The 15,297-nt window shown below is 27.9% G+C and overlaps 1 long non-coding RNA gene across 1 annotated transcript; it reads left to right on the top strand.

Annotated features, from left to right (window-relative positions):
• The first annotated feature begins 1,747 nt into the window (after nt 1-1,747).
• Nucleotides 1,748-4,427, top strand: LOC111909564 (uncharacterized). Its single transcript, XR_006185897.2, has 4 exons — nt 1,748-2,157; nt 3,222-3,291; nt 3,470-3,636; nt 4,052-4,427. It is a non-coding gene; the product is annotated as an uncharacterized LOC111909564 (long non-coding RNA).
• The last annotated feature ends 10,870 nt before the right edge of the window (nt 4,428-15,297 follow it).

Here is a 15,297-nt window from a genome sequence, read left to right as displayed (position 1 = left end):
CAGATTGTATTATATTGAATGAAAAATCCAATCTTCATTAAATGTTTAGGAAAAATTTAACGTCCTGAGTCATTTATAAATATAATTATATGAAATAAATTTTATTCTTATAAAATAGAATATAGATAAACATATATACAAACATATATATTGTCCCAAAAAAACAACAAATGAACTTTTATGAAACGAATAATATAAATACTCTTATAACCATCATAATTTATACATGTTTTCAATGATTTTATTGTAATTAGTGAAAAATATCTTTTATTTTTTATATTTTAATAAATAGAAATAGATGATAGTTTAAATCCTATTTTTTTGGGAGAAAATCAAAAAATATGATTTTTGAATTCGATCAAGCAGAATGAAAAGGAAAGAGAGCATCTTACTTTTTGGAATAAATAATTAATTAAGAAGATATACCAAACAATTCAAACGTAAGAGATATGAGCTGATTTGTTTTAATTCGATTTCTATAATTATGGAAACTAGATGATAAGATCTCATGATTATTGGCAAAAAATAATTGTGCTTCAGTTATTATTAATTAGTTAAATTATATAATTATTAATATGCCCTTATATATTGATTGGTTCAGAACTTTTCTTGTGTTTTCAATCTTTTAGATTTAAATGTTTTCATTTGATTCTCTCAAAAAAAAAAAAGAAATATATATATATATATATATATATATATATATATATATATATATATATATATATATATATATATATTCACCGAGGAAGCAGAAGCCATTTTGAAAAAAGCTATTAAGAAACAGAGTGAACGTTTTATAAAAAAATGTTATAGCCAAAGTTTGAAACTAAAAAAACCTTTTGGTGGCAAATATAAAAAACTTGTATGACTTATGACCAAAGTTCGATAATTATGGAAACTAGATAATAAGATCCCATGATTATAGGTAAAAAATAATTGTGCTTCATTTATTATTAATTAGTAAAATTATATAATTATTAATATGTCTTTATATATTGATTGGTTCTGTTCTTGCGTTTTCAATCTTTTAGATTTAGATGTTTTCATTTGATTCTCTCAAAATATATATATATATATATATATATATATATATATATATATATATATATATATATATATATATATATATATATATATATATATATATATATATATATATATATATATATATATATAGTAGAAAGTAGAGTAAACTAGTAAGTTACTGGCCTGCTTCACGGGGACCAAACTTGCGGCCAAGTGTGAATCGTAAAAGTATATGGATAAAAACTGCAAATATAAACAAATGTTATAGCCAAAGTTTGAAACTAAAAAAAACTTTAGGATGCAAATATAAAAAACTGTTATGACTTATGACTAAAGTTTGAAACCACAAAAAAGAATAAATCTGCGAAAATCTCAACTATAAAGACGAAGGATCAAAACTATCAATATGTTAAACACATGTGGCAGAAATCATATCAAATCAAACTACATTGGTTATCCTTTAATTATATATATATATATATATATATATATATATATATATATATATATATATATATATAAAGCATTTACCATGTTTTGCTGAATTTTAAGAGATACACGACCTTATGCAATATATACAATTAATTTATGAATGCAGAAAAAGTCTCTCTCTAATCGTTTGAATGAGTTTATCTATTATTGTTTGAATAAGTCAAACTTACATATTTAAATAATAAACCTATTTTATAGGAAACGTGACAAAAAATTAATTATTGTTTCTGATTTTTCTAACTACTTATTTATATCGTCGTTGTCAGCACCATCATTTAATCACCACCTCACAGTTTCAATCTTCTTATTTGATACTCCATGCTTTCTGCATCTTTGTGCCTTCATCCACAACGTCCAACACAATTAAAGCCTCGGCAACTTTAAGTTTCAAGCTACATATTCAGAAGAACACCACTGGAATGACCCTTAACCTTAGCTAATCATCGCTACCGCCAAAACTCCCCAAATTTAACCTAACGACGGCCACTATCCACTACCCACCATTCAATCGTATTTCAAAATTTGAATTCCGTGTTTTTGAAATTCTATCGAAACCCTATATATCACACTCTCTCCAAAAGCGGTCTAACATATTTCTTTCGATTTTGCAAATTTCATTCTACATCTGTTTGATTTCAGGTATGTAGTACCCCTCATCAACCACAACGAGCAATGCCCTTCTCTCTTATTATCTAAGAAAAGCCCTAACATTTATATGTGTCCGTGTTTACATGTCCTGAATTAGACAGTAGATGAGCATTCACTTTCTAAGATGTTCGTATTAATTGGCTGTATTTATGGTTTCTTTTTCAGTTCCATATATTATATACAAATATCTTCTTATTTTTGATCGGTTGACTATATATTTTTGTCGAATTAACTTATTGTTGAAAAGCACTTACTTTTCAGATGATTCCTTCTTCACATTTACACAACTGGTTCTTTTGTCACAATAATAATGTTAGGATTTAGAGGTATGTTTCTTAAGATCAATGGAATATGTGGTTTCATTAAGGGCTCTATTTAAATTTATGACTTTTATGCGGTTAAGGCATATGTAGGGATCTTTGGGCATCTACCATGAAGATAAGGTCAAAATACATTCTTGAGTGGGTCTTAAGCACTACTATTATGATGTATAACATTTACTTGACAGTAAATGTGGCTTCTTAGAAGAAATCATGAATAAAAGATAGTATCAGATCAAAATCCGGTAACTTATTCCTCTGAGTTATGATCTGACCATGATATCAAAGTTTACATGTGACCATTTATCTTTAAACTATAAACTCAAGTACCATTTCCTTTTTTGGTCATAAAAGGTTGAAAACCTTACCAGTTGACATGTATTTAGTTGAGGTGCATAAAGGGCAGCCCTGGAGGAAATTCTGAATATTCAATTGTGGTTAATGTAATTCTTTGAATATATCCATGCTTTATACTAGAATCCATTAAATTCAACTGCAATAGGTCAACCTTTAACATGACTAATCCTTTTGTCACAAATTATCTGAATTTTATTTTTTTAAAGTTTCATTCTTGGCAGGATGAAATTGTTGAAAATGTGTGGAGTTGCTATTGAGTTCTCGGAAATTGTGTGAAATATTTTAGTGATGGTCCCCCAAAAAAATTACAATTATATCCTTGAGTCTCAGGAAAGGCTATTTAATGAGTTGGTAATTGTTGTATTTCTTGATTTGCAGAAAGTTTAACCAGATTGGCATAGTTGCTATTGAGTTCTCGATCTTTGAGAGTGTTTATGAATCAATAAAGGTAACCTTAATTTTCAAATATATATATATATATATATATATATATATATATATATATATATATATATATGTGTGTGTGTGTGTGTGTGTGTGTGTGTTTATGATTTTTGTAAATAGATTTGTGGGATTATTTCAAAATGTTTCTTGATTTTCGAATAATAATTCCACCTACATTTTAGGTAAGTTACCCTGAATTGGCAAGGTTGGCTGATGCAACACCTGTGATTATTCCTGCAAGCATCTCTACAAATTTTATGTTCTAGAATCGAAGCTTAATTAGAAGTCAAGACTGCTAATTATTTGTTCTCCACATCTGTTAACCAAGTTTATGCATCACGGATATAAGGTATGCCATTTTTCTTCATAAAAATGTCACCATGTCCACTTTTGGGGTTTTTCCTTTCAGTTTTTTAAGACAAATCCAAAAAAACGATTTTATTGACCTGCTATTGCTTTGTTTTTATTATCATTTGTTGTAGTTTTTTGACCACTTATTGCTTTAGTTTTACTAGAAGAAACCTTGATGCTAAATGAATTTGTAATGGATTATAATAGTTTGAAGCTTATGGTTCTATGTGTGTTCTTATTAGTACCAAACTGGAAAGAACAAGTTTACAAGCTATCAGAGTCTTTAAAAGGAATCACAAAGAAAAACTTCATACTTAACTCTATGTGTCTTCCCCTTCATCCAACATCTTTACACTTCATTTTGATTGAAAAAAAAAGTTTGAATAATGTATATGACAACTTTTTTCCTACAGGGTGTACATGTGTTCATATTTTGCTTAAAAGGGTGTGTAAACATGGACCATCATTCAAGCGTTTGACTATTCAATGGGGGCGATGAGTTGATTATAGAGTAAAAATAGTTCTGGTTACCACAAACCTTTTCATTTTTTATCTAAGTAAAGTATGTAACATATAACCTCTAACCGATGTTATATGTTATCTTATTTTCATTTTTATATACATTTTATTCTATAATTACTTGAAAAATGATTTCCAAAGCATATGTTGAGATTTATTATAATAGTGGGAATGAGAATTGTATTACGGCTTTGATTGATTGTTGGAAAGATGGAAAGAGCGACAAAGTTTTTTTCAATGAAATTATCTTTTTTTTAAACAGATTTGTGGTGGGGGTTAAAGGGGTAAGGTCAATCCGATTCAATATTATATAATATAAAAAATACAAAAAATATGTAATATAAACGTAAAAAAGTCATAGTAAATGAAGTAGTTACTAAAATCGAAACTAAACCTGGACAATGAATAAATTTGAAACAATACTAAATATTGAATTTGAATTTGAAATTTTGTTCTATATTATATTTTTTTTATTAAACCGTTGTGTATCAAGTAGTAATATTGTGTTTAGAATTATTAATAAAATATGATGGTTTCCTTTCTAATATTCTTATATTTAGGAAGATATATTTTGTAAAATTAATTTCAAAATTATTGTTCTTAAGAGACAATTTTATGTTTAATAGTGAGTAAACTTTGTTCTTTAACAATGTAGTTTCAACTTTGACCCAAAACAAAATGGTAAAATTTATTTTCAAGTCAAAATAAAATATTTTACTTTTTTTTTATCAAAAGAACAAATTATTTTTATTTTTATTTTTTTTACTCTAACGAAATATACTTTTAATTTTAACTCATAAAACAACGGTATTTCTTTTAAACACATATAACGTTAGACTTTTATTTTTTTCATAAACAACAAACTAAATTTTAGATATATTTTTAATGGTTCATGATGTTTGTCCACTCATTATATTTTTTAAATATCATATATTTCCGTAAGGAAACTAACCTCCAAAAAAAATTATTCATCGAAATAAATTAATGCAAGTTTTGTAATTTCTAAGCTTGACTATTAACTTTGATACAATTAAGAATGTAAGGCGATAACACATTTAAGTTGGACAAAACAATGACACAAGTTGGTCATTGTGGTAGCTTAAACAGTGAGTGTCATTGGATGAAGAATGAGCAAAAGAGATGCCATTTTAGATACCATCGACAATTCAATGAAACCACGTTATAAGGAAATGACTCGAAGGAGAAATAATGGTATAGAGATGGTACAAGGCAAAACGAATCATTGAATCGAAACGAATGCTTATTCATACTTGCCAATACATTGTGTCTTTGTTTTAAGATGACATGTTTCCTAAAACAAACTAATTGCTGAATTAAAAATAATCATTTTCCGCAGAAAAGAAACTAAATGTCGAAAGAAAATATTCGCACCCGTCGTTTGGCGCGGATAAACGGCTAGTGTGTGTGTGTGTGTGTGTGTGTATATATATATATATATATATATATATATATATATATATATATATATATATATATATTAACTATTATATAAAATATTTTAGACGTTTCTTGAAATTTAAAAGGTACCAAACCTATTGCATCATGTACAATCAACTTATGCTTACCATTCAATACACATATTACATTTGTATATTTATATTACATTTGTATATTTTGTAGGTTGAAAATCTTAATTGGTATCAAATGTATAACCATTATATCATGGTGTTTGTATATTTAGTAGGTTGGAAATCTTAAATACGGGTGAGATACGTTCCGATGGTTCTTTTTCACACCATAGGATTTTCTGGAGAGGTAATGATAAAAAAAATTTGAAAAATACATTGTTAAAAAATAAAAGTAAAATGCTATAATAAACAAATAAATAGATAAACATTTGTGTTAAATTTATAAATTAAAATGGTTTTTGGACTACAAAAAACAACTTAAAATAGATTGAAAAAAAACGGATTGAATTTACAACCTAGCAAACCGGTCAAAGTTGTGAAACAAGTTAAGTGTTACGGTAATTAGAAGTTAACATTATGAATGAGTGATTATTTGCAATTTACAAAGAAGTGACATATAAATGGATTTTTTAATGTTTGAGGATTGTAAAAACGAAAAAAATTATCAATATTGTAACTTGGTTATACTTAAAGGTTTTTATGGTTTGATATGATAGCCGTAATGAAACTATCCACCGAAATAAATTAATCACTGTCCGAACACTATTTGCCGTCGCCGCTTTGCGCCGACACACGTCTAGTTAGTGTGTGTGTGTGTGTGTGTGTGTGTGTGTGTATATATATATATATATATATATATATATATATATATATATATATATATATATATATTAGTCTTTATTATTTGGGTAATTTGTGTGTTTGGTTTCTATTATTTTTAAGAAAAAACTGCAAAAATGGTCCCTGTGGTTTGCTGAAAATTGTCACTTTGGTCCAAAAAGTTTTGAACTAGCACCACAGGTCCAAAGTTTTCATTTCGTTGCGAGTTTGGTCCAACTTACTTTAAAAAAATTTGTGATGATGATTTCACCCTTCTTTCTTGTTTTTTTCAGTTTTTTTATTTACTTAAATATTTTCATAATTAAAAAAATAAAAAGAAAATAATTCTCTCTCTCTCTCTCTCACACACACACACACACACACTCTCTCTCTCTCTCTCACTCTCTCCCCCCCTATAAATGACCATTCGTGTTTTTTTAAGACCCAAAAGAAGGCAGCAGCCACCATTACCCTAACACCACCGAGGACCACCTTGCTCCACCACAACATCACCGCTGCCACCACTCGTTGGCTCGCTGCCTTCACCGATCAAACCCAACTCAACACCATTCCCTTCCTTCGTTCATCGCCGTACAACAAGAAAACAGGAAGCGTCATTGCAAGTAGAAGAGAAATCGAACACCAAGTTCGATTTTGGAGGGTTCGATCCTTGGTTCCTTGCTCGTCGCAGGCCAGAAAGGGGACCGAGGGAGGTATCAACGATTGCAGATCGTGAGGAGGGAGAAATCTCCGGGTCGATGAGAGTTAAGCGACGCAGGTGGGAAGAAGCAGCGAGCGGCTGTGATTTCGGGGCTGCTGGTTCGTGGATGAGCAAGGGGAAACACCTTCGTTGTTTCATCTCCTTCATTATTCAATCCACTTCTAAATCAAACCTTCAATAATCAGATATCAATTTTTGACTATCCGAAAGTCAAACCAGATCAAAATCAATTATTCAATTTGAATCGTTTGTTATCCAAAATTGATTTTAGTCCCGTTTTGCTTGAAGCTTTCTTTATCACCTTTGTCAATTGAAATTAGAGACCATCGATTGGTTTTTTTGGTGAGGAACAGAGGAAAGGGAACATATCTGTTTGTGCGTGTGTGTTTTAATTTTTGAAAGCAAGTTCCAGAAACCCAACAAAGGAAATACAAAATCAGTTTCATAAATGAAATACAAAATCGATTTCAAAAACGAAATATAGGTGTGCATCTGATGCTTTTGGTCTTGAGTTCTTGAGTTACAAAACCGATTTTCAATTGTGTGTGTTTTTTTAGGAAGAAGACGAGAGAGAGAGAGAGAGAGGAGAATTTCTTTCTTTTTTTTAATTGGAAAAGTATTTTTAGCAAATCACTAAACTGAAAAAGAAAAAGGTAAGGGCAAAATCGTCATTATAAAAAAGATCAATAAAAGTTGGACCAAAATCGCAACAAAATGAAAAGTTTGGACCTCTGGTGCTAGTCCAAACTTTTTTGGACCAAAGTGACGATTTTCAGCTAACCACATGGACCATTTATGCAGTTTTGTCTATTTTTAAGTTGGATAGTCATTAAAATATATTTTTATTGCGTCGTTGGTCTCTATCAGACATAGAAAGACTATTATATCCTTAATAATTTTTTTAATTAACTTATTTATTGTTTATTATTTATAGTTTATTAGAATTAAAATGTCCTTGCTTAAAACCTCACCCACTCACATCACTCTTCTTTAGTTGACTTATTTCTCTTCATCTTTGTGTTCTCTAATGGGGGAAACTAAAAAAAACCATAAACCACCACCTTAGACCGCTGTTAACATTTATTCCATTGAACCTACTTTATTTAAACTCCATCTAGGCGACCATTGTTTTACATCCAATGACCACCACTTCACCCTCACCCGATTTGATTTTTTCCAAACATTTGCATAGAGCTTCTCGCTCATCAGAGACGATATGTTGGAGACACATTGAGTTGGTGAAAAAGAGACAAACTGTTTTTTTGGAAATGACAAACGAATTAAGTGGAAGCCTACTCACAATATTTCGGTGAACACCCCGGATTCAAGCTCCTTTACACGACAAACCCAACCCCCATACGGATTTCCAGGGAAAAATTCCTTACATGTGGCACCACATGAGGTAGTTTAAGAGAATCAATGTCCTAACCTCAAGCTCCATATAAATATAAAACCCGATGCATCAACCCAGTTAGACTAGATATCATTTGCAGTGGTAGACTATATACATTGCATCATTATTATTGTTTTATTTAAGTTTAAAATAGTAATATGTGGCCAATAAATATTTATCTGATAGTAAAATACAAAAAATAAAGAAGCAAACAACTAATCTATCCCAAAAAGGATCAAATAGGATGTAAATATATCTTAAAACATACTTATTAGTGCAATATTTTGTTTTGGTTTTTTAAAAGACAATAATAGATTAAATCAATAAATTGTTAACCTTTTTCAAAAAATTAACATAAATAAGAAATTTCCATGTACAATCGTCGTTTCTTTAGTATCCACTTCGAAATAGAAATGGACAAATCTCCATATACTAATAAAAGAGTAGTTCTTTTGTCAAGTGTCACCATATTAGACATTGTAATTAATATCATGATACTTGTCAATCTATTGATTATCCATTTCAAATTTCAAATTTCAAAATTTAAATCTCATTTTAATTACATTAAATTAATAACATTAGAATAAAAATAAAATAAAATTAAACAAACTATAAAAAATAAAATTTATACAAATTATAAGATAATATATTTTACGTATTTATTTGAATCAACGATTATAATTTTATATATAACTAACATAATATCTCTTAATTTAAAATTATTAATTAATAGTTTTGAGTTTTTACTTAGAAAGTTTAATTAATTTTCTAACCGTGGTTCCCACGGGTTATGAACTAGTATGAAATACCTAAACCTATATCATTTCAATTTTTTTATTGGAAAAAACATACCAAAAAATACTACTATTCACTAAGAAATAGAAAAATAGTACTTCAAAATTCACTTTGCACACTAACACGTTGTTTCCGAGTTTAACAAAAGAAGATAAGAGAAAAGAAAAGAAAGTTATGAGAGAAAAGAAGAGAAAGGAAACGAAAACAAAATTTTCTTGTGTTCCCGAGTTCGAGAGAAGTAGAAGGAAAATGAATCATTTTGTTCTTTCTTTCCAAATCCTCCTAAATCGGAAGGAAAGTTAGGAGGGAAAGTGATCCTCCCATTTCCCTCCACTTCCTTCCACTTCCCTCTTTTAATGAAACTCAGGAATACCAATTTCTTTTATTTTCTTCTCATTTCCATCTATTTCCTTTCTTTTCTCCCGTTAAGTTGAACTCGGGAACGGGATGTAAGACTATGTTTAACATACTAGCTGAAAAAACTAGTTGATAAATAAAAAAAGTAGTTAATAACTGAAAGTTAGCTGATAAAAAATGATGTTTGGTAAACTAACGGAAAGACATAAAATGGCATTTAAAAAATGTGTTTATATAATTAATTAAGGGTTATATTTGAAAATTTTTAAGAAAAACTCATAAAAAAACTAGTTTATAAGTTACTTTTTAGCTTGCTAAACTTAACAATTTAAAAAAGCTTGAAAAATAAGATAGCTTATTAGCTAGTTGTAGTACGCCAAACATAACCTAAAAAAATTCACATTTTTTGTGAATATCATGATTTCTTGTAAAAGAATATTTTTTTCAATTTTTTTTTATGATATAGATTTTATAACATCATTTTTCTAGGAAAATAGAGCTTTATATTACTAAATATAAATATTAGATTGAGAAATTTTACAGAAAAACAAAAAAAAAATCATATATGATATGGGGGTCCATTTTGCAATATGAAAGTCCATTTCGGAGGCCATGGGGAGATATGAAATTATGAATGTTATTTTAAGGAATGCATCTTACAAGGTTTTCCTTTTCTTAGTTTTGGGAAGACATGAATCGTGCATGAAAAACAACATATATTTATACATTTGGTATATGATACTTTTGGTTACTTTACATGCGAGATAACGTGGAGCTCCTTAATAGAGTCTAAAAGGTTATACATAGTAATGTTGCGACCCTTATATCCAGCCAGGTCCTAAAAAAATAAATATCCTTAAAAGTCAGGACGAATAAAAAAAAGGTCTTTATCGTTATTATATCCAGGACAATTATAGTTTTTGAGTGCTTAATGATAAGTTTGTTTTCGTTAAATTATTAATTATCTATAAAACTAAAAGAAAGATAAAAATGATAGATGGGTCATAACTCAATTTGTTCTATCTGCCCATTTTAGCAGCTATATAAAGTTATAAACAACTTATGTATCTTCAAAATAAATAATTTAAAACAAACAAAGCCATGACTTTAAGATATATGTTACAAATAATATCCTATGCATGCAACATGAAGCAGCAACATATCCAATCATATGTAATGAGTTTGTGATTTTTGGAACATTTGATTTTATAATATCTCTAGTATTATTTTTTTCTAACATTTTTTATATAGTTTTTTAAGTGTTTAAGAACTCTTTTGGAATAATATTTAGTACTTCTTTAGTTCTTTTTGGTTAAACATTAGTGATGTAATCTCAATTCTTAAATGATTGTTTTTGCTAACACTTTTTGGATTAATTAACAAATTTGCAATTTTATTGTTTTCAATAATTGCTCTAAGAGAAATCACTAATAAAGTTCTAAAATTTTGGCATAATTTACATTTTAGTCCTAATTTAAATTTTGTTTATGAAAAAGTCTTAAAAACCAGCAAAAGTTTGTATTTTGACTCTTTTTAACCGGTTGCGACCGATAACAAATTAAGTTGGTACTATTTCGTAAATTGAACCAATATATTAAGACTTTTCTGCATACAAAAATCTTATTATTATTATTATTATTATTATTATTATTATTATATTATTATTATTATTATTATTATTATTATTATTATTATTATTATTATAAGGTTTTTGTTTGAAGAAAAGTCTCAAGTTCGGTTTACAAAATAGTCTCATATTAATTTGTTAATGGTTTCAACCGGTCAAAAGGATCAAAATGCAAGTTTTTGCCGGTTTTTAGGACTTTTTCGTAAACAAAAATTAATTTATGACTAAAACTTAAATTGGACCAAAATTTTAAAGCTTTATTGGAAATTTCTCATTGCTCTGAATATTCCCATATATAGTAAAAAGACATATAAACAAAATCAATCGTACATAATTTTCGTAGAGAACTTTAACAAAGTAGGGTCGTGACCTAGTACAGTAATTGTTAACACTTAATAGGGTTTTGGTTCGAAATTAGTCTAGCCTCCTAGGGATTTCTTGATAATTAATACCAATGTTTAAAAACGCTTGTCATGGCTCTGCCATGACTCCAAGGTTTGTATTTGACGTCAAGCTTTGATAAAATGACGCCTTAAGTTACATGTGTATATAACAATGAATAATAGTAGAAAATATATAAAAAATAACTAATTATATACAAAATTGTCGCCTAAAGTCACGCTTTATAAACGACGTGGCTCGTCACGACTCGAAAAAGCTTGAGGCTTGACACTGGTGCCAAGTTACACCTTACGTTATTTAAAATCATGGTTAATACTTAATACTTTTGTTCAACTTTGATTCAAGCCCATTAACTTTAGCTAACAAACTTTCAATTAAATTATTTATTAGAAGTTTTATATAAACTATGCTAACTATTTTATATAATTGAATAATATTATCTTATTTACTTAAATGATATTATGTTATAACGAATCTATATATATTTATAAAAGAGATATTTTTATTTGCACCATATGCATTTGAAATCTTCATGATTTTTCAATTTCTTTCTAATAATTATTATAAGTTGGTTAATAATGTTAAGTTAATGCAAAAAACTAAATTTTAATCATAAATTAACTAAACCACAATATTAAGATATAATGTTTTGCTTTTATTTATAAAATTATGACTTTAACTTTTTAACATATTATAGTTAACTTATTAGTTTAGATATGTTGTTGTATTTGAGCAATTATCATTTTAAAGTCACAACTTTTATATAACTTATGATTTTATGCAAAATAGTTAAATTATTAATTTCAATATAATGTTAAACGGTTAACTTAAATCAAAAATTCAGGTAAACTTGAAAAAAATCGAAACACTATTTTATAAATAGTTAAATTTATAAATTATAGTGTTAAACATAAATTAACAAAAAAAAAACCATGAAACTATTTTTTATAATCATTAAGAATTTTCAGATAAGCAGCTTAAAAATAACTTACAATATGAATAGTTAAAATTAATATTATATAAAAATTATAATGTTATCTTTAAAAACAAAAACAATGTTTGTTGTTTTAAATAATTACAATCAAATAAACTAACAATATTCATCAAATAAATTTTAAAGAAGTTAAATTTTTGAAACAAAATTAAAATAATTAAGAGTTTCCAAATGCTTTATTTTAAATAACTTATAATAACAATAGTTAAAAGTTACATTATATACAAAAATTATATTGTTACCTTTAAAAGCAAAAATAATGTTTAATGTTTTAAATAATTACAATGATAGAAATTAAAATCTTAAGCAAATAAACTTTTTAAAATTAATTAATCATAACAATAACTATAAATATCATTAAACCATATATTATATTTAATTTTATTCATGAGTAACCCGTAGGTAGAGGCCATTAAGACAATTGAGATTATATAGTTTTAAAAGATGTCTACATTATCATATAAATCAAAAACAAAGAATGTTCATATCAACTTATTATAAGATTTATTATCTAAGAGCTAACAACCACGCAATTGATATATTTAAAAAATATACACTTATAAAGATCTCATATATAGTCTTGTATTATGTAGAACACATGAGTATTCGCTAGCCCTCCCTAATAAATAAAGATTTTTTTGCCACATGTCATTTTCTCCTTCAATTGGACACATGATATTTTTCTAGAATTTTTTAATTTTCTATTTTCCACTTGTCATTTTATTGTATTTTTCATTTTATTAAATTAAAATTTCACATTTAATATGTAAGGTAATATATATGTAAGTATTTATTAGAAAGAGTTTATATATGTAATGTATATTCAATACATTAAAACCTCATTAATTTTAATAATTCAAATTTTTTCTCATTTTCTTATAAATTCAAACTTTTCAAATTGTTAAAATTTCATTTTTAATTTTTTTTTTAAATAAACTCATGCAATACATAAATGTCACACCTAATTAATAATACATGACAAATTTGCTATAAATCGCATTTATATCCTATCCAAACATACCGATTCCGTCAAATTACTCAATAGTCAATGGGTTCATATTTATTTATTTACTTTTTTGAACTATAAAAGCCTAAAATGGTAGGTAATCAATCGGTTTGATATAGTAAGTGTGTGGGCCCACTAAAGGCATCCACAATGCATTGAACTTCATAGAGTTCACTAGATTGCCACATCATCGTTCTACAATCCATACAACTCTATTATATTTTTCTCTACAATGCATTAAACTCTACAAAGTTTAATAGAATGTTATAAAATGTAATTTATAGTACATATTTAAGAATTAAAACTTTCCTTAATGGCCATTGAACTCCAAATACATTGATTGCCAAGGTGGTATCTCACAATGGTAGAATTTCATTCATTGAATGACACATGGACTTGCCACCTCATTCAACTCTCCTATTGAACTCACCATTGTGGATGCTTTAAACCAAACAATCATTTCAAGTTTTTAGTGGATCAAAGGTTTTAACTATTGAACCCTATAAAAGTTGAAAAGTTTTTTTTTTTTTTTTTTTTTTTTTTAATCACAAACAATTTTTTTTGTTAACTAGACCAATTTTACAGTTTACTCTAATTAATGTCACCCCAACAACGAATTAATGGGTGTACCTTCCAAACATATTAGTTTTGTTGTACCGTTTTTATAACCACGATTTTGTGAATAGAGTGACACACTCAAGAACAATAGTTGTTCTTTAGGAATTTATCAATGTCTGTATAAATTTTATAATCAACTCAAAACACAAATAATCCTAAAGACCTGGTTGTCAAGAGTGTTTCGAGAAATGCAGATCCTACCAAAAGAAACTTCAACTTCTTATGTAGTACCCATAATTCTTGTAAATACAAACGGAAGAGAATCTCCTACGTATTTAAAGAAACAAAATCATTGTAATCATGTACAACCAAGGTTCTAAAAGGCGTGAGGCGTGGCGTGGCGGCAAGACCAAACCTCAAGCTTAACGAGTTATGGCGAGCCATGACGTTTTTCACGGCGTGATGTAAGGCGGCGATTTTGTATTAATTTATAATTATATTACCGCATAAATATAAATTTATATGAAATATACCTAGTTTTTAGAAGTGTTATATCAACAACTAATAACAGAAAGTTAATAAAAAACACAATACTTGTATGTCCGATTAGAAAATGTATAAAAAAGAGCAAAAAAAATGTCTCAAACGAAAAAACACGCGCCATAACACGCAATAACGCGCCATGACACGCCTTACCACGCGCCACGCCTAACAGCAACGTTATGAAACTTTTCGTAACAGCGACGGCCCGCCTCACGCCATGGCGCGCCTTTTAGAACACTGTGTACAACTAAAAACACAAAGAAACAAACCATTTTATCATGTGATGTTCTATGAGGTTGTCCGTGATATGTGATGCTCGATTTCAATTTGAATGAACGGATTTTTAAAACTTTACTTCAGACTGAATAGACATTTTTTTAGGTTAATAGAAATGATGAATTCCCTTGGGTTTAGAAAACTAAAGACTTAAAGACATAATAAAAACTAATGATGTAAGATTAGATCGATATAAGCTATCCTAGTTGAGATCTTAAG

Source organism: Lactuca sativa, chromosome 8, assembly GCF_002870075.4.
Source record: "Lactuca sativa cultivar Salinas chromosome 8, Lsat_Salinas_v11, whole genome shotgun sequence".
Classification (NCBI taxonomy): Eukaryota; Viridiplantae; Streptophyta; class Magnoliopsida; order Asterales; family Asteraceae; genus Lactuca; species Lactuca sativa.
This window is presented reverse-complemented; position numbering and strand designations above follow the sequence as displayed.